Genomic DNA, 20,326 nt, shown 5'->3' with positions numbered 1-20,326 from the left:
TTACCCAAACTGTTATGGAATTTTACCCGCGGGTAAGGTTACTTACTAGTGGTTGGCGCACGCTATGTTTGATACCAGGTGCTAAAGTTTAGTAGTGTCACATCGAATGTTCGGATGCTAATTAGGAGAACTAAATATAAACTAATTATAAAACTAATTGCATAACCATGTACTAATTCGTGAGACGAATCTATTAAGCCTAATTAATCCATCATTAGACAATGATTACTGTAGCACCACATTGTCAAAATATGGATTAATTAGGCTTAATAGATTCGTCTCGCGAATTAGACTCCATCTGTGCAATTAGTTTTGTAATTAGACTATATTTAATACTCCTAATTAGCATCCAAATATCCGATGTGATAGGTACTAAACTTTAGACAGGCCCACTATTTTACATTTGATTTGTTTGAATAAGCAAAAAATGACACGTATTGAGACTACTAAGCTTGACCATTGTTAGTACGGATAGGTACATATATTTTCCAAAATCAATAAGTTCGAGTCTGAACTTGCATAATTAACTAAGAGCAGTCTTCAGGTTTATTATTGAATCAATAGAGTTGATAATATGGAGTAAATAAATCAGCGCTGACATCATATACTCGTAGATGCGGTGTTGGTTCCTTCACTGCAGAAAGGTGGAAGATGCTTGTAAGATGATTTATTAGTAAATGTAATGAAATAAGAAAAGTTTGTATGAAAATATATTAACAGCACGATCGGAAAGGTCATCAAAAGATTATATTGGTGTTATCAATTGGAGCTTCTAGTTCTTTTTGTGCCGTGGAGCCGTCGTAATTGGAGATGCAATTTTTTACTAGTATCATATGCCAACAAGAGCAAGTATATATGCCAACAAGAGCAAGGTATATGGTTTGTTTAAATGAATTAGGTGATGAGAATCTGTATAGATGGCTGGTTTGGCACATTAGTATCTAAAACATTTTATCATTGTACAGAATGGAAATTAGAAATTATATATAGAGAAAGATATTTAAGGGAGAAGACAACGTTGTGTGTACCTCCTTGATACTGCGTTTCATAAGCCTCTTCAAGTACGTCTGTATCATAGTTGAATTGTGTGTAAAGTGCAAGAGTTAGTATATTGTCACTGCAACACAGTGATAGAAACATTTATTGTATTCTAGAGTCTATAAAATATGCTACGCTATAAGAAGAAACCATGTTGGAAATCTGATTGAATTGGGAATAGAAGGATTAACTGCTATACGAGACTCGCACATCAACTTCACTAAAATCTAAAATAAGAAAGAGCAGGAGGCAAATGAAGGTATGAGTTTACATTCATAAAACTAATTCAAAGTAAGATTTCTGCAAAATTGTATTCCCAGTCCACAAAATTGGTATTTCTAAAAATATTTCAGTATACTCTTTTCAGTTGTAATTGGTCTTTTTTTCAGAAAGAAATCAGAGGATCCCATAGCTACATCAAAGTAATCACGATCTTCACATAACAGGGATCCTTACTTCTTGTACTACCAGAGCAATAAAGTTAAATTTCTAAGCAAAATAGGGAGCTCTACAACTACAAATCTAGGATTTAAAATAACCCTCTTGCATCTTCAAACCAGGAAAAGCTCCCTTCAAATTTCAATTAAATACAATCGCTCCCAACTCCCACTTCAAAGCATGTTTGCTAAGTATCCCGTTATAAAGGGCACACGGAGTGGTATGATGCATTTAAGAATTGAGCCCACACCTTACGTTTTTAAGAATTGAGCCCACACCTTTTGTTTTTCTCTTTTTTTTTATAACCAGATATCTATTCTACATTAGTGCTTGCCATTTTAGGCCCTCAATTAACAATATGAACGTTTATGATTTTTTAGCCTTGCAAAATTAGTCCATCAATATTAAGATATATCATAAAGCATCGGTAGCGCACATATGAACCACTTATAAAACCACAGTAGTTAGCTTAAGTTCTTAACAATAAATTACGTATCTTTATCTAGTTAATGCAAATTTATGTGGAGAACCGAATTACTGGAATCCGTAATTACTTATTTCTCAGTCTACTATTCTCTCAAATATCAAGTATGGACATTCATTTGGTTTGCAAATATGGTAAAGCAGACAACAACTACATACATTGTAGCTGCTTGTGCATGATTGAAAATGAAGAGGCATCCCAAAGCTAAGCTCTTTACCTGTCCTTTTGTAGCACACTCTTGTTTCAACTTCTTTGCTACCAGATTGAATGTACCTGAATACAAACAGGGGAGGAGGATGTTAGTGCTATTTAGGGTGTTTGCCAGCAACAGCATTAAAGAAAAGGTGGAAAACTGCAAGAGGTGAAACTGGGAAATTAGCCGTACACTTGTGTTCTATGCGGTACTTCGCCTCAATGGGAAATATAAAGGACATACAGCTAGCAAATAACCACATTGAATTTTTAAGCTTATATTTGCAACAGCAAATTGTGGGGTAGCTAAAATTGAATGATTACCTGGAAGTTACACACTGCAAGCATTGACTTATCTGGTACTATCAGTAGAAAATCTGCACAGAGACTTGCACTACCATTAGAACAACCTTTAATCTGAAAGGAAAATTCAAAAGTTAGGAAAAGAACATTCAGATAATTGACACATGGGAAAAGAGCCAGCATGAACAGGGATAAAACAGAAGGCACTTTCTTCTTGATATAAGAAAGGAGCCTTTGTTTCCGGACTATATAACATCACCACAGATATTAGTTGGGTAATTAAACCCAGTACCATTGCTACAACGGTACGACCCAACGTATGTAATAATCTTAGACGAAGATGTAACATGTGCAGTATGCATCAGAATGTGCACAATGCTTGCGTTGTGAACATAGGGAGGCTAACTCAAACAAATAGAAAAAGCAAGGTATGAATAAGCAATTGATATATAAGCACCAAAGTTTCACTTGAGGGAAAAGAAAACAGATGTTCAAACAATTTTGTCCAGGTCTTCTCCAAACTCAGCAATAGGAAGCCATATGCTTGCCACCTAGCTCAATAGGGCACATAGTATCGACCTGCAAATTCGACAGAGAGATTCAGGTAAAAAATAGTTTACGTGATCCTGAACCAGTGAACCTAGATGATTATGCGGTAATTGTTTTGTGATATGTTGGACATAAACTAAAAATGTAACACAAAACATTCATGACTAACTGGATGAACCATTGCTTAGAAACTGCATTACTAAATTACTAAAGCTATGTAGTTGTTCTGGATAATGCAATCCACGTATGATGTTTTGTACATCAATAGCAAACTTAACACCAAGGGATCAAGTTAACTGATCACACACCATTGATGGCTGATTGATCGTTGTTGCTGCGGCAATTCGATGTATACAGATTTCAGGAACATCCTTGATGGCCTCTTTGGCAAGGCCTCATGTGCAGCTAGATGCCGGGGGCAGGCCAAGGATGCTTGTGGACTACTTCACGGGTGGAAATTGCTGCAGCTGACGACTCCGCTTCTGACATGGAGTTTTATCTACAAATGAAAAATCTCTTCACATAAATAAAATCGACCAAGTAAAGATATACTCGTAAGTAGTGGACAACCCAAATTTCCTACACCTAAAGCTTCAGCAACCACAGCACAGACACCGAGCAGCCAATCCAGCTGCATCAGGTTAATTCTAGGAAATCAAATTAAATAATTGAAATAGAATCAATCTGAATCCACAACAAGCAGTGGCCACTAGATTAGCCGAGGATCCACTCCCGTGTGCAATCCGCCGAAGGGAGCCGCTGCCGCCGCCGTCGATCTTGCTGACTAAGGAAGACGAGGGAAGGAACACAGGTGCACGAGAAGATGAGAATGCGGCAATGCGGCCGTGTGCACGTGTGAGAGCGAGAGGTAGATGAGGAAGGTGGCGATCTGCGAGGCGAAGCGACCGGATGGACCTTATCCTCGTAACCTCGTTTCTCACTTCCTCAGCCGCCGCCAGTCCCCCGCTCGTCTCCTGCGGTCCTACCTCCACCCCTTAGGCCCCGACGCCGCCTCTTCCGGTCGGCCTCTCCATAGGTCCTATGATGTTGAGTCTGACGTCATTGATCCATGACTAGCAAATGGATAGTGTTGGCTTACGTTGCTGCCTTGTAGGACAGTATTTGATTTTATGTTGTAATTTTTTATTTAACTTGTGTGGCAATTTAGGACTTATGCATGTGTGACTGTCTGAGAGTTGAGAATTTGAGACTTATTTATGTCATTATGTGTGATTGTGAAGTTTGAAACTTATTTAGCTATTGAATTATTGTTGTACTCTTGGATATGAACTCATTGACATGTTTGTGTTCAATACCGGCGGGTACCTAACGGGCACGGGCACGAGTAAGGATTTTTACATGTTATGTTTGGAGGGTACAAGTATAATAGAGATAGGTGGGTATACTAACGGGTGGGTAAATGCTTTACGCGTACCCTGTCCTATCCGTTGCCCATGTCATCGCGCACGCGGTAGTTGCGTCCCATGGGCTATAGACGCAAACCCAAACCCAAACCGAATTTGTCCCGAACAGAATTTGTCCTGGACAAGGAAGAATACAAAAGATGGAGTCGGCCTCGTGGCTTAGCTCTGTCAGACTTCAGGCCATGCAGAGTACAACAGACCTAGCGTACTTCCGCCCTTTATATCCACGCCCGGACCTCTCTCTCTGCACCAAACCGCATCAACAAAAGGTGCGATTGGTTCCTGCACCATCCTGGATACAGGCTCCCCGTGTGCGACCTCCGGACGATTGGTTACCTGAACTCGTTGTTAGTCCTAGCTCGCCGGCGTGGCTCGCGGCGTGCAAAAGCCGCCTGGAGCCTGGTTCCGACGATGCGGCCGAATCCTTCGTTTCCTAGGAGTCAGGCTCCCACGGTGGAGCGCGTGGGTGCATGCACAACGGTCAAAACAACTATGCCTGCTGCAATCAGAGCAAAGCTCTGTCTGGCCAGGATGCATGCATGCTGCTATCCAATCAATGCTCCCTCGCATCAACTCAGCCAGGTTAGCGGGGGCCTGGTTCCTGGAAACGAGTCAGGCTCGGCAGAGAAGGAATCAGGCCCAAAGCGATCGTCCGTCTTCTGATCTCGTCGACCGGCCCTCGCATCATCAGGCATCAGCTACCCCATTGCGAGATTTTCGACAACCGCCAGCGTTGTTGATCGCCAGGATCAGCTCGCCCCGTCACGCGTCATGGCGGCGGCGCTCAAGCCCAGCGCCAACGTCTTCGCGCTCCTGGAGGGCAACGACCCCGGCGACACGCGCCTGGCCGACCTCGGCGCCGCAGCCAAGGCCGACGCCGCCGCGAGCCGCCCCGTGAACATTAACAAAAAGCAGCAGCCGCAGATGTCCGTGTGGAAGGCAAACAAGCTCAAGGCCGAAGCACGCCACCACCGACAAGAGCAAGCCGCAGCAGCCAGCCGCGTCCAAGACGAAGACCAACACCGCAGCGAGCGCCGGCAAGCCGGCAAGAACAGGAAGCCGCAGCAGCCGGCCGCATCCAAGGCCCAGGTCATCGGCACCACGGCGGTGAACACCGGCAAGAACATCAAGAGGCCGCAGCAGCAGGCCGCATCCAAGCCCGTCTACGCCGCGGGGAACGCCGCCAACAAGCCGTTTCAGTCTCAGCAGCAGCCTCCCGCGCCTGCCAACCTTACCCAAATCCTCTTCGCCAACGCCTACCCTTCTGCCCGCGCGCTGATATACAAAAATCGGAAGCAGAACGCTCCGGCTAACGCGAAGGACGGCGTGGCCGGCGGTGCGCCGACGGACGACAAGAAAGGTTGTTTTGCCACCGCCGCCGCCTCCGAAATTGGAGGACTCGGCCAGTTCCCGTCCCTGAAGTAGAGCTGATGTTAAGTGCTTCGTATTTCTTAGCGTAGAGCTAGATATTGTTACCGTTCCTTAATAGTACGTGCTAGTAGTGTTACCTTACGGTCAATGTCTCCAGAAATCGAGTGTAATAATCAATGTTATTGACAGATTGAATTGAAAATAAGAAATTTTACCGAATAATGTGCTCCAATGGTTCTACTTTGCCTCCAATTTTTTTTTATTAAAAAAAGAGACATGAGGGGCCAGACACTACTGGTTATACATTAAAAATATAACAAGTTGATTAAAAAAAGTATATGAGACTATCTAGCTAATCTTTTACATGTGGGAAGTAACTTTTCTTAACATGATGCAGAAGCAAAGAAAATTCGCGCTTGAATTTAAAACTCGGCAGCTTTTGGTGTTGGAATCACATTATTGAAATTCAAAAATATGATCAATTCTAACTATGAAGATACTTGTGTATATATAATACTGCCCCCAATCCCATCATTCCAACATGTACATATATATCAGATATGTTTTCCCTCGCAGATGATTAGTTTTTAACATGCCAGTAATCTTCCAGAAAAGAAGTGGCAAACTCGCACCCACGTTGCAATTAGATGGACTACGACCTGATCTTCACAAGAAACGTACTAATGCTGCAGGTAAGTAAGCAGGTTGCAAATCAGATGGGACTCGTCGAACCTAATTGCAAGACTGAAATTCGTAGGAAACCAACTGTTTTTAAAAATTTATCCTGAAATTCAACCTAATACTCGTTACCTTGAGGTAACGTTCATTCAAGTAGGAAATTAACGCCCGTGGCTCCAGGATTGTTGATTCAAGAGGTGGTTGATTATTGGTTTGCGTTTTTCGATAAGATTTGATTTGCCAAAAGGGAGTGTAAACCTGTCCCTATGTTACGGACCTAAAATTAGCACCGTTCCCGAGTATGTAAGGCGCCTTGCACGAGTCTATCACTCTATCTACGGTGCGACTACGCGTGACGTGCCAGGGATCCGTGTACGTTCTCGAGGCCTCGAGACCATGGAAGGTTTCAAATATGCAATGGTTATTATTTCCGGATAAAACACGATAAACCCATGTTTTCGTTATGCCGTTCAGTTGGAGGCATCAATTTCCAACTCCAAACATCTCAACTCATGAACCAGTACGATCTACACACCAAAAACTACTGGAAACTATTGATTCATCGACTCACGGTAAAACATACGGCATTGCCTGTGCTACTAACAAAGATTCGTCCTAGTCTTTCTACTTCAGGGACGGGAACTGGTTCGGATCGTACAGCCTCGGCGCTGGGGCCTCGGCGTCCACCGCCGCTCCATTGGCGCGACCACCTCCCTGCTTCCTCGCTCCACCCTGCTGGGCGTTCTTCTTCGTTCGAGCGCCGCCGTCTCTCGCGTTCGCCTGGCCGGCGCCGCTCTGCTGCCTCTCCCTGTTGCGTATGATCCTCCGAGCAGAAGGGTAGGCCCTGCCGAAGAGCTCTTGGGCAAGGCTGGCAGCGGGCTGCTGCTGGTTCTTGTCATCGAGGCGCGTGTCACCGCGATCGTCGCTCTCGAGGAGCGCGAAGTGGTTGACGCTGACGCTGGCCATCCGGCCTGCTACGTCCGGCGCGAGCGAGCCCTGGCGGTCTCTGATCTGACGACGGAAGGGAAGCCTCGACACACGGCAGTTCGGTCGATATCCGAAGATGCTCGCTTGTTGGCTTGTTGGTGGTTGCTGCGGTGCTGCCTCTGAACTCTGGTTACGTGGGCGCGGTCGCGCGGATATGTAGGCTCTAGGCTCTGTTTGTTCCAGTCCGAGTCGGATTCTCGGTCGCGCAGTCGCAGTGGCACTCGGGATATTTAATTTTTTTTTCCATACGGTCACTCTTAGTTTTAGAAATACCCTAACAAATTTGCCACAGGAGAGACGATTCCTTGCATATTTGCCAAAATCGCTTACGTAGCACGACATATCAGACCTCCAGCGTGGCATGAGGATGCAAAAGGACAAATATAACCCTCCCTCTCTTCTTCCATATCATCTTTCTCCTCTACTCCAGCTCTCCTCTGTCTCAGAAGCATGCCACGGCCGCCCGTTTGTGCTGGGTGAGCCGCGCAGGCGACCTCGTGATTCATGGAGAGGAAAACCTCACCACCAGCGCGTGGATTGCCCTTGGTGCGAGTCCTCTCCTCGTCTGCCGCCGCCGCCGCCGGCTGCTCCATATCGCACGTCGGGGGCTGCCTGCTACGCGCCACATCGCTACCTCCCCCGTTTTCGATCCGCGGCTCCACCGCGTCCACGATGGCGAGGAGGATTGGGAGGAGGTCGTCGCCAGGGGGCGAGAGCTGCCGTCCCCGGCTCCGGTGGAGAGGCAACGAACGAGCAGAGGTTGTTTTCGGGGCCCCGCCACCGACGACGAAGTCCGCGCCGCCGCCGCCGCCCGTCCCGGCTTCGCCACACGCCCGGCGATGAGCCGTTGACCCTGCAGAGGAACATGAGTCACAGGATGGTCGTGGGCCCTGCGCCCGATTTCCCGAAGGACAGGACGGCTGTCGCGGCGGTATCCAGGTTGAGCGGCAGGGCCTGAGCCCGTGCTGTTGCCTTGTCCCGGGGGGACGGCGGTGTGCAGCTACCCCACGAGATTTTGCTTTCCCATTTGCGATAATGGCGTCAATCAATGGGATCCCATTCATGGGAAGTGCTTTTTTTAAAAAAAATGTTTCTGGTAATGTTCGCTGGTAGCTCTGTAGCATCGTGATGTTTTTTTTTTCCTTGGATGACCTTGCATTTTTGCCGCCATGGTATTCTTGTGAGGTACGAGGGAGGAGTGATTGTGTGTTAGATTGATCTCCTCCCCAATGGGTCCAAAGGTCCATCGGGACCCTGATCCGCGCCCTGATTAGGGGCGCCCACCCTAACATTGGGTGGTGGCCCCTGTCGCGCTACGCTATATAAACAGGGTGGGGACCACGGCTCGACACACGAGGTTCGCCGCTGCCAGCCGTCCCACCGACACACCTACCAATCTAGGTTTTGCGCAGAAGTGACGGGAAGCACCACTGCCGCCACACTGGCGACTCAACACGGCACTGCGCGTCGCTGCCTTGCGCAGACTTCCTCACGAGAACGCAGAGATGGCCAGCAGCTCCGCTGCAGGTACTCTACCTCTCTCTCTCTCGCTCGCGGTCGACACCAGAAATCTCAAGAACATTATGTTAATCGTGATCCCCATCTAGAGATCCTAGGCATGTTCCTAACATTGTGCATAACTCAGAGCATGTCAAAGAGCAGATGGAGATGGCGCGCGCATTGGAGAAGAAGGTCAGGGGGTCAAGATGGTCAATTTGCAATCAAGATACACCATAGCAGTCCGACATGTTGTGCCACGTAAGCAATTTTGGCAGATATGTAAGGAATCATCTCTCTCCCATGGAAAATTTATTAGGACTATTCTAAAATTAAATTAGTATTTGAAGAGTGTTCATAAGGATGGCAAAAAAAATAAATAAATATCCAGTCGTACTGGTTGACGGCACGAGTCGCGATTGGATCGGAGAGTCCGACACTATCGTGGATTCGTGGTAAGAATAGACTCGAGTCCCCAGGCGGACTGGTGGGCCTCCGAACTCTTGACCTCCCTCCCGTGAAAAAAAATGGTTCCATGCATGGGTCAGGTTTGAACCCAGTGTACCGGTGGGTCATTGATACAGAATGTAAGCTCTCTTTTATTTAAAGAGATAAACTCTACTTTTCTTGAAAGCAATAAGGTTGGATACAAAATCTGATACCCAAAGGGTTAGAATTATTTGACCAACCATAAGAAGTGAGCATTGCAAAATAATCAAAGATTCGGTTATTCAGAAATGTAATGACTTACTTCCTTCATCCCAAATTATGGGATTACTATTCGTTTGGAAAAAGCTATTATGTGCGGGGTTGCGTCAACGCATGAGTGCGCGACCTGCTGCAACTAGTGGTACGAAGGTGGGCTGCTACAGCCCATGCTTTTCCTTTTTTGTTTCACATTAAAAAATGAGACAACGAGTTTCTATTTTCAATTCGGTTTTCACCATTGCATTTCTTATGACGAGATCTACAAAACAAGACCCATGATGCATATATTTTATAGCATAGCAATTTATATTGCAATTTATGTACTAAGTATGTAGCAATTTATGTGCAAACCTCTCAACAAATTATGTAGATAAATTGCTACAAACATATTTTATACTCATGTTGCTTAGTTACATGAAGTGTCTACATAAATTGTTATATCGTCACTATATGACTTAATACGAGACATACTACATAAATTGTTATATTACTTCCATACAGGTTGTTACAGTCCTTTTGTACAATACGACACATTTATCTCTATATAAATTTATTACTAAACAAGTAGACAAACAATACAATATAAGTTGCTACATAATCTCCATACAAGATTAATACATTACCTACACATAAGTTGTTACACTATATCTATAAAAATCGTCTCTTAGTATGTACGTCAAGTTTCTTACAGAAGTTGTTACACGCTTTGTACATAAGTAACTACTATGCATAAATACAAGTTGATAGGCATGTAAAACAACTACAAAATATATCGATTGTGGATCTTGTTTTGTAGATCTCGTTGCAAGGGACATAATGGTGCAAACAGATTTAAAAATGAACGCTAACGAGAGAGTAATGGTCTGTAAAAGAAAATGAATCTACTTTTTTTTATGTCAACATCAGCCTTCCATCATCTTGAAAGTGATGCTCACACATGGTTGTCCTCCCGCTTGCATGGGTGATAAAATACTCATGCGCTATCACTGTGCTTTAATTTCTCATTAGACAGTGGGATAGGGTCGCGTGTTAGCTTGGTCCTATTCGTTTTGATTTTTCTAGGTACATAACTTTTGTTGTGCATATGTCCAGGTACGTAGATGCTATGCATCTAAAAAACTAAAATGAATAGTAATTTAGGACGGGAGGATTATTTAATAACGAGCAAAACAATACGTCCACTCTGCGGCTGATTTCAAAAGGGCCACGTTTCGAGTGTTTGGAGATGATGGACCGCTCGAATAGATGTAGAGGTGAGAGATCAACAGGTAAACTCAGTAACACATTGGGACATCGCATGACCAGAAGAAAGATAAGAACACATATGTGGTACACATCACATCATGGCTAGCTTGGTGAAAGCAGCAACCGATGATGAACATCACCAGATAGTAATGCAATGAACAAAATTGTTTACCTGGATGTCGTTACGTTAAGCAAGTTGGCAGTGAGCACAGCAGCGCGCTCGGGCGTATCCTCGGTGGCCTCCGTCCGGAACACACGGACGGCAGCCAGCGTCACCTCGGACGGATCGGCGCGCGTAAGGAGGGTCAACTTGTTAGCATTGGCGGCCGGAGCCTGGCTCGTACTAGCGGTGTAGGCTCCTGTTGACCAGGCTCTCGAGATGCTGAGGTCTTTTTGTTTGGTTTCCATGTGGATACAGCCAGGCCAACAGGAGACATTGATTGGTTGCCGGCAAAACTAGCGTGAGCAGCAGTTTTTGCTCCTCTTCATGTCGCTCGAGTGCACACCGGTGCACCGCGCGAGCCTGGCTGAGCGGAAACAAGGAAAAATTTTGCATCCCGCGAGCCAAGCCGAAGGACAGCTTTCGCATGACGAGGGCCTAGCCACGCCAACCAATCACGCACACCTTGCACCCCACGGCCCTGGATGACCAAAATGCAGGCACCCAATCATGCCCTTGGCGTCGAGCGGGCTGTGCAGGAACACGTATGTGGCGCCGGCAGGGAAGCGCAGCCAGCACGTGGCGTGCGGGCCGTGAGCTTAAACTGTGGGGAGCCGATCTCGCTGAACTTGTGTGCATCAAATGCACATAGGGGATGTTTGGATCTTTAATCCGGACTAAAGTTCATTTCACATCGAATATTCGGAGGCTAATTAGGAGGACTCATGAGCTAATTATAAAACTAATTACACAGATGGAGGCTAATTCGTGAGATGAATCTATTAAGCCTAATTAATCCATCATTAGCACATGTTTACTGTATCATCACATTGTCAAATCATAGACTAATTAAGCTTAATAGATTCGTCTCGCAAATTAGCCTCCATCTGTGCAATTGGTTTTTGTAATTAGTCTATATTTAATACTCCTAATTAGTATCTAAACATTTAATGTGACAGGAACTTTGGGAAGGGAAGCACCGAAAAACCAAACAGGACCATGCACCAATTAGCAGGGGGCTAATTCCTCCCGTGCCATAGAATAATCACTGGGTCTCCAGTGATTATTCAATAGCACATGAGGAATATTTTCGTATCGGCACTTTAGCAGAGGCGGCAATGGACCCCCCAAAAAAAAAGAGCTGAACTAGCAAATAGTCGCTCACTTACAAACGCTTCGTATAGTTTTTTGAGATTCCCAGTCAAATATAGTTGACATTATGGACAAGAGACAGTCTCCAAACTCAGTATATCTGACCATATATTAGGATATATTTATGAAGTGTATGTAATAGATTTCTAGAATATGGAAGAAATTTTCAAAACAGACATACACACATGTTTCTAATGTTTTCAGATCGAATATTTTTAAACTCACTAGTCTGTCTGTCTGTCTCTCTCTCTCTGTGTGTGTGTAAGCCTTAAAAGTATGAATAAATCTTGTTCGATATGTCGCTATTTGTGATAAGAGAGAATAATTCGCTAATACGGTTACATTAGCAGGGACTTTTTGGATGTAACATTTTTGTGTCGTCATTAAAAGATGGTTAATTTTCCTTTTGGAAAGAAAAGGGGCTAGCTGCCTCCAGTGCCACTCGCCATGTCATTCGGTGAAGCTAGTGTCAGTCACGCAGCTGTTTAGGTGATCGGTTCATTGTTGTGCTTTGACGCGGGCACATATCGATGCTTACGCAGAGGTTAACTACTCGTAAATTAACACGTGAGATCCCAACGGGGTTCCCACTATTTTCTGTCCACCAATTGCCGGTCGGTGGAAACCCGAACACGACTACACGACTTTGTCTCGGAACTTACCACGACGGAGTCGGCCTCCGTGGTTCAACGGATCGATCCGCCTCGATCGGACTCTGACGAGTCCGTGCTTGCAGGTGTCTCCCGCCCGCGACCTATATATCGTCGCCCAGCCCGCCGCTCCCAACCCGAGACCAGCAACAAGCGATCGACTGTCTTCTGATCTCGTCGACCGGCCGGCCACACTGCATCACCAAGTTTTCAGCCGTCAGCGTCGCCGGTCGCCAGCCAGGATTTGCTCGTCCCGTCACCCGACGACATGGGGGCGGTGCTGATATCCAGCGTTAACGTCTTCGCGCTACTCGAGAGCGACGACCCCGGCAACACGAGCCTTGCCGACCTCGCCGCCCAGGCCAAGAAGGCCGACACCGCTGCGAAGAAGAAGCCCCGGAAATTTTACAGGAGGCGGGAGCCGGAGATGTCCCCGTGGAAGAAAAACAAGCTCAAGGCCGAAGCGGAAGCCGCCGCCAAAAAGAAGATGCAGCAGCAGCTGGCCGCATCATCCACCAAGACCAACACCGCCGGCAGGAGCAGGAGGCCGCAGCAGCCGGCCGTGCCATCCAGGGCCCCGGTCGTGGTCACAGCAAGATCGGCAAGAACATACAGGTTGCAGGTCAGAAGCCGCCGCAGGCTGCCGTGCCATCCAGGGCGCAGGTCAGCGCCGCCGCCTCCATGAACATGAAGCCGAAGCCGCCCGCCGCCGCATCCACAGCACGTGCCAACACCACGGCGAACGCCGGCGATAACGAGCAGTTCCAGCAGCAGCCGGTCGCGCCCGCGCGTGGCAACCTCTTCGACCAGCTCTTTGCCTATGCTAATTCTGTCCGCGCGTTCATATATGGAAGCCGAAAGCAGAAGGGCCCGGCTAACGCGAAGAACAATGTCGTGGCCGGCGACGCACCGACAGACGACAAGAAGGGTGGACGCCGGCTCGCGTGAAGCCTCTCTCGCCACCGAGGCACAGCTTGCAGTACCCAGAGTTCCTTTTTTAGTGATGGATCTAGAGGTTTTGGTACGTCCGCTGCTGGTGGACTCGCACGTAGTTTGTCGCTCTGTTTCTTGTATAGGATTGTTATATACAGTATATAGGATTGTTATATACATTATATTAGCTTACATTATGTCAACGACTGAACGTGTTCAAAAATAAATGTAAATTGTAATGATCATGTTTATTTGTCCATGACACATCACATGACATCTTTCTTGCGATGCGACCATGCGTCTGTGAGTAACTAATTGCTAACTTAACGCTCGTTCGTCGTTTTCGATCCGTTGCCACAAACATGGACATGGTACGTCCCCGTAGCTCTCCAGGCAGATTCATCAAAGTTCACGCCAGTCAACCTCTTCCCCGCCCCTGGCCAACGCGAGTACGCGACGACCCCACGCGCGGCCGCCGCCTCCTCCTCCTCCTCCCCGGGTGGCGGTGTGCCTGCGGTTCGAGCTCACGGGCCCGTCCGTCGCGCGCCACGTGCTGGCCGCGCTCCCCGCTGACCCGCTCGACGCCGACGCCTACAAGTTGTCCCTCCTCGCGCGCGCCGCGCCTCCCGGGGTGACGCTGCCCGCTGTTCGCGTGTTCCGGCCGGAAGCCATGCATCGAGGTCTCGCCGGAGCGTGCGGCCGTGCTCACCGCGGCCAACTCGCCCAACGGCATCCAGGTAAGCAGCTTTGTTCATCGCATTGCCATCCAGCAATGTCCATCATCGGTTGCTGCCTTCATGATGCCATGCATCTAAATTTCTGCATAAATCTTCGCCGGCCTCCTGTCGATCGATGCAGGGCCTCCTGCAATATTTCCGCCTGGTGGAGGGCTGCCTTGTCATGATCCGCGACTGCGACTCCGCGAGCGTGAGGCCATTATGTCTCCCAGCTGCTTCCTCGGCTCCTCCTATACCGTCGCCATGGCGCCATGGCGGAGCCGCTGAACGTCGAGCAGAGGCGGCAGGTCCGGAGAAGCGCGATGAGGTTGGCGTTACGCTTGCCGAGATGGATCCTGCCCCTCATCTGGCGCAGATCAACGATAGGTGGCGGAGGCCACACTTTGGAGAGCTGCAGCCGGCAAGAGATGTGCTTAGGTGGTGGCTCTCTCCTCAGCAAGGATAGGACTTCGCGCTTGGTGGTTCCGTCTGTTCAAGCTTGTGGTCTTTGAGTTGTTTGGCTGGTTACCCTTGGGCTTGGGTTGTAACGTTGTCTTGTGTTATAGTGTTGTGTTTGAGTTTGTGTTGTGCCGTGTGGCGTTTGAGTTGTAGTGTTGTGTTTTGGCAGCTCTGCTGCGTCGTTGTAAATACATGGTCAGGCATGTTTTCGGAAAAAAAATTCGAACACGACATCTTGATATTTAGAAATTTGGTTTTGGGTAATTGAACCTTCCATTATTTTGTAGAGTTGTGCTGACTTCTGGCTGGTCTAATAAAAGAGCTTAAATTCCAGTGCAGGCCCATATACGACTGGCCCACCAGTCCACAGCTGGATTCAGAGCCCAACCTATGAAACCAGTTTGGCACGGGACGGCAAGAGGTTTCGATTTGGAGAGAAGAGATGCCTACGAAAATCGAACTCCCCCATATGCCCCCGAACTCGAGTCCTACTCTTTCCACGGTAGTTTCGGACTCGTAGCGTCTCGTGCTGTTTTGCGAAGCGACCAAAGAATCCGAGACAAATTGGAACAAGGGCGGTTTAGGCGTCTCCACCAGCCGGCCTACATGGCTACATATATCAGGCAGCCCCCAAACCCCAAACCAGAGGCAGCGGCAACAAGCGAGCATCTTCTGATCTCGTCGACCGACCACCCGTGCCGTCTCAGTCTCCCAAGGCTTTCCTTCCGTCTCGATCTCGCGCCGGACGTAGCGAGGAAGATGGGCTTCTCCAAGGCCTTCTACTTCCCGTGGCTCGAGGGTGACGACCCCGGCGACACACGCCTGGCCGACCTCGATAGCAAGAACAATCAGCAGCAGCAGCCCGCTGCCAACCTTGCGCAGGAGCTCTTCGGCAGGGCCTACCCTTCTGCTGGGAGGATCATACGCAACAGGGAGAGGCAGCAGAGCGGCGCTGCTGGGCCGGCGAACGCGAGAGACGGTACGGCCGGCGGCGCTCGGGTGTCCAAGAAGAAGGGCTCCGGCCAGCGGCAGTGCGGTGCGAGGAAGCAGGGAGATCATCACGTCAATGCAGAGGCGGTGGACGACGAGGCCCCCGCGCTGAGGCTATATGATCTGAACCAGTTCCCGCCCCTGAAGTAGTGGCATTGCTGTATGTTTTACCGTGAGTCAATGAATCGATGTTTTCCAATAGTTTAGGCTTCGAACTGTACTACTGTTTTAGGCATCAGGAGTGTATAATGCCGAGGGGGTCCTAAGGTGGGTCCCGCATATTGCTAAGGCCGGCAGCGTTATGTATAATGCCTATGGAGGTCTTAATGGTGGGTCCTAATGTGAATAAAAAAATCTCCAGATTACTGACGCCAGCTTCTCCTTCCCACTGGCTGCAGGCAGAGCTCCCTCTCCACAGCGTTCTTTGGGCCCGCAATAACTGCTGAGTTGATTTTTTTTTTTGTTTCTTAAGACCCGGCCTCAAGCCTGAGGTCGGTCTCTAGCCTTTTTAGCTAAGGTCGCTGCGTGTGGTGTGTAAGAGCAGCCGCAGTGCGGTAAAATGCCGATGCTTGGATATTCTCTTTCATATCCTAGCATCGCTTTTGACACTGCGACGTGCGATCCCCGTTAAACTTTACTCCCTGTCACATTAAATATTTAGATATTAAAAGTATTAAATATAGATTATTTACAAAACTCATTGCGCAGATGGAGGTTAAACGGCAAGATGAATCTATTAAACCTAATTAATCCATAATTTGACAATGTGCTACTACGGTAACCATTTACTAATGATGGATTAATTAGGCTTAATAAATTTATCTCACCTTTAGCCTCTATCTGTGTAATTAGTTTTATAATTAACTCATATTTAATCCTTCTAATTAGCTTACGAATATTTGATGTGACACGAATTAAATTTTAGCTCCGGGATCCAAACATTCTGGCACCGGCGCCAGTTGATTCCTCAATGCCCACTCTTTCCAAATGAATAGAATAGTACAAAGCAGATGATCTTGAGGCACAGCGAGTAGTTTCTCTAGAGGGGGAGAGGGTGTATTTTATTTGTGGGTGGACCCCACGTTTAGTTTCAACATCGTTACCACATGGGGGTGTTTGGATACGAGGTGCTAAACTTTAACAGGGTCACATCGGATGTTCGGATGCTAATTAGAAGAATTACACATGAACTAATTACAAAACTAATTGCACAGATGGAGTCTAATTCGTGAGACGAATCTATTAAGGCTAATTGATCCATCATTAGCAAATGGTTACTGTAGCACTATATTGTCAAATCATGGACTAATTAGGCTTAATAGATTTGTTTCGTGAATTAGACTCCATCTGTACAATTAGTTTTATAATTAAACTATATTTAATACTCCTAATTAATATCCAAACATCCGATGTGATAGGTGCTAAAGTTTAGCTGTGTGTATCAAACACCCAAGCATCATTGTTGCGTGTCGCTGAAATGACGTTGCAAGCCTCGACCACACTCTGCATACTCTAAGGCCGACCCTAGCGATGCCAGCTGGGCCTTAAGACCGGTGAATTCTGCACACTCCGGATGCCGTGAGTGGTACTGCAATATACTTCAAATATTTGGAGTTTTGGAATTCAAAGAGCATAACGAAAACATAGTGCATATTGTATTGATCTTGATTCTCCCTACAACGTACTCAAGGCTCAAAACCCTCCCATGGTGCCATATCAGCTAACTTATTGGATTAAAATACAATATTTTGACGGTGTTTGGTTCCACCTTGCTAAACTTTAGTTGCTAAAGTTTAGCACCTTTTAGCTGCTAAACTGCTAAACACCCTTGCTAAAACTTGCTAAAGTTGAGTTGCTAAACTTTAGCACTTTAGCAAGTTTTTGGTTGCTAAAACTTGCTAAAAGGTGGGCTGGACAACCTATACCCCTCATTTATTGCTTGTCTCCCCCTCCTGCGCACCTTTAATAAGGGTAGATAGGTCTTTTTACAGCTCATTAAATGCCTTTTAGCAAGAGTATCCAAACAGCTTTTGCTAAAGTTTAGCAAATTTTAGCTGCTAAACTTTAGCAAGAGTAACCAAACAGAGCCTTTATCTAGGTGGTAGGGAGAGAAAGAAGGGAGAGAAGAGTTATCTTTTGATCTCTCGTACACATATCCAAGACTATGCGGGATTGGTACGTGGATCAATTTATATTTTAAGTTATGTGTTAAGAGTTAGATTATTGGACAAGTTGTCTCTTATGCTATATTTTTACTGATATAAGCTACTATTGGAGGAGGTCTAAATATACGAGGACGACACATGCATTATACATATTATACATACACACCACTAGACGTCGTGAAACATTATATAGACAGAGACGCTCACCTACGTAGACATCCTAATCTTGTTAACACCTTCGAGAGGTTTGGGTAACAGATCTTAGATTGATGCAACCACTAGAACTCTAGAAGTACCCTACTGTCGATAGCCACATTGCTTACCATTCAAATAATAAGTAGCCTTAAATGCTAGCACCCGTCACATTCAGGAACTTGAGGCGCATTTGGATATTTCCGCCATCCCTCGCCTTGCTTCGAAGAATACATGTCAGCTAACTCAAAAAAAGTGCCACGTCATATTTTTTTTATCTAGTTAGAAGAGAAGAGGAAGATAAAAGATGAGCTATCTCTTAATAAGCTTAGAGTACGAGTGCAAGGACCACTTATATTTGAGATACGTACTAAAAGTTAGACCGCTCGGTGGGTTATCTCTTGTACCATTTATTATTGATATGAAGTGTGCCACATAGACATATAAGCTAGTGTTGATATTGATGAGGAGACCTTAGACGCTAACGTAAAAACCGTGCCACTGCTTGGTTGGCTGCTAATAGCATCTCCATTAGTTTCCCTTTTCTCAATCCAACTACTATATTGAAGAGTTGATACTCCCTTTACCTTTCCCTTTTCCCAGTAATTACTGGGACAACCTAATAATACACCTCAACTCTCCCTAAATAAAGGAGTAGTTGTGACTCTCCCAATACGTTAGTTGGATGAGATTATTGGGAGACGGTAAAAGCAACTCTCCCAATAATGGTGAAAGTGATATTAGGATATCCCCACTACTAGAGAACTCACATTCCATCCAACCCTTTTTGTTCCGGTTGACTTTGCACCTGGGACTAAAGTGACTTTAGTCCCGGGTCAAAAATAAGCCACCGACGGCCATCTCCGACGGGCTCTTTTAGTCCCGATTGTTTTAGTCCCGATTGTAATGGAGGGAATCTAGTGGGGCATTTAGTCTCGGTTGAAAACACCAACTGGGACTAAAAGCCCCCCTTTAATCCCAACCGAAGCCTTTTCATGCGCCCCCCTCGTCTCTCTATCCATCTTATCTCCTTCTCTCCCTTTCTTATCTCGCGCATGCAGCTAGTAGCGCTAACTCTTCTTCCTCCTCCTTCTCCTCTCTCTTTCTTCCAGGTGGGTGGGCGGGCAGGGCGGGCGAGCGACAAGAGGCCGGCATGGGTGCCCATTTTTTTATTTTTTTTAACCATTTTAGTCCCGGTTGGTCTTTAGTCCCGGGTGAATGATCCGGGATTAAAAACGAGGCTTTTTATCCCGAATAGTTAGTTCCGGTTGATTTTTCGGGATCTATGTCTCTTACCAACTGGGACTAAAGGTGGATTTTCTAATAGTACCCTAAGTTAGTTCCAGTTGATTTTTCGGGATCTATGTCCCTTACCGACTGGGACTAAAGGTGGATTTTCTAATAGTACCCTATTAACCAGTTATTGGATAATATTTATTGGAGGACCGCTAGAGATACTGTAAGACACGGCGCGCCACAACTTTTTGTTCAGCCTACTTCACCTTCTCGTGCGAAATCAGCGCCGCATATTTGGCGCCCCACAGCTGCGTCATGGCAATATGCAGCAGGGAACAAAGCATGCCCTTCAACCCGGGTAAACAAATTGCGCGGCAAATAACATAGCCAACTAAACTATATATGCCTATAACGAATCTTTGAAAGTACTTGCATATATGTGTAAATCATGGACAATAATTTTATTTATTTTGAACAGGATAAATAAAATTGTTAATTTGACTATTACTGTCGTATTGCATAACTTGTATAAAACGTAGCAAAGTTAAAATGTCATATTTTCTTAGCCAATGTTCTCATGTTCCCTAAAAAACAAACACTCATTATTTATGATTCAAAATTTGATGAGTGTGAAAAAAGAATCGACCAAACAAGAGTTAAGTAGCATAGCAAATTGTTAAGGAAAAAGCATATATACATAAGATACAGGACTATGCACAATGCAATAATTTAGACGCGCACGATCGCACTACGCCGAGG

The 20,326-nt window shown here is 46.3% G+C and overlaps 1 long non-coding RNA gene across 1 annotated transcript; it reads right to left on the bottom strand.

The window, feature by feature from the left end:
* Positions 1-1,028: 1,028 nt before the first annotated feature.
* On the bottom strand, positions 1,029-3,963 carry LOC111257996. Its single transcript, XR_002678626.1, has 4 exons — positions 3,313-3,963; positions 2,477-3,034; positions 2,178-2,233; positions 1,029-1,117 (listed from the first exon to the last, which is right to left on the bottom strand). It is a non-coding gene; the product is annotated as an uncharacterized LOC111257996 (long non-coding RNA).
* Between the last annotated feature and the right edge of the window lie 16,363 nt (positions 3,964-20,326).

This window comes from Setaria italica, chromosome VII (genome assembly GCF_000263155.2).
Source record: "Setaria italica strain Yugu1 chromosome VII, Setaria_italica_v2.0, whole genome shotgun sequence".
NCBI lineage: Eukaryota > Viridiplantae > Streptophyta > Magnoliopsida > Poales > Poaceae > Setaria > Setaria italica.
The sequence above is the reverse complement of the archived record's forward strand: the minus strand, read 5'-3'. Positions and strand labels throughout refer to the sequence as shown.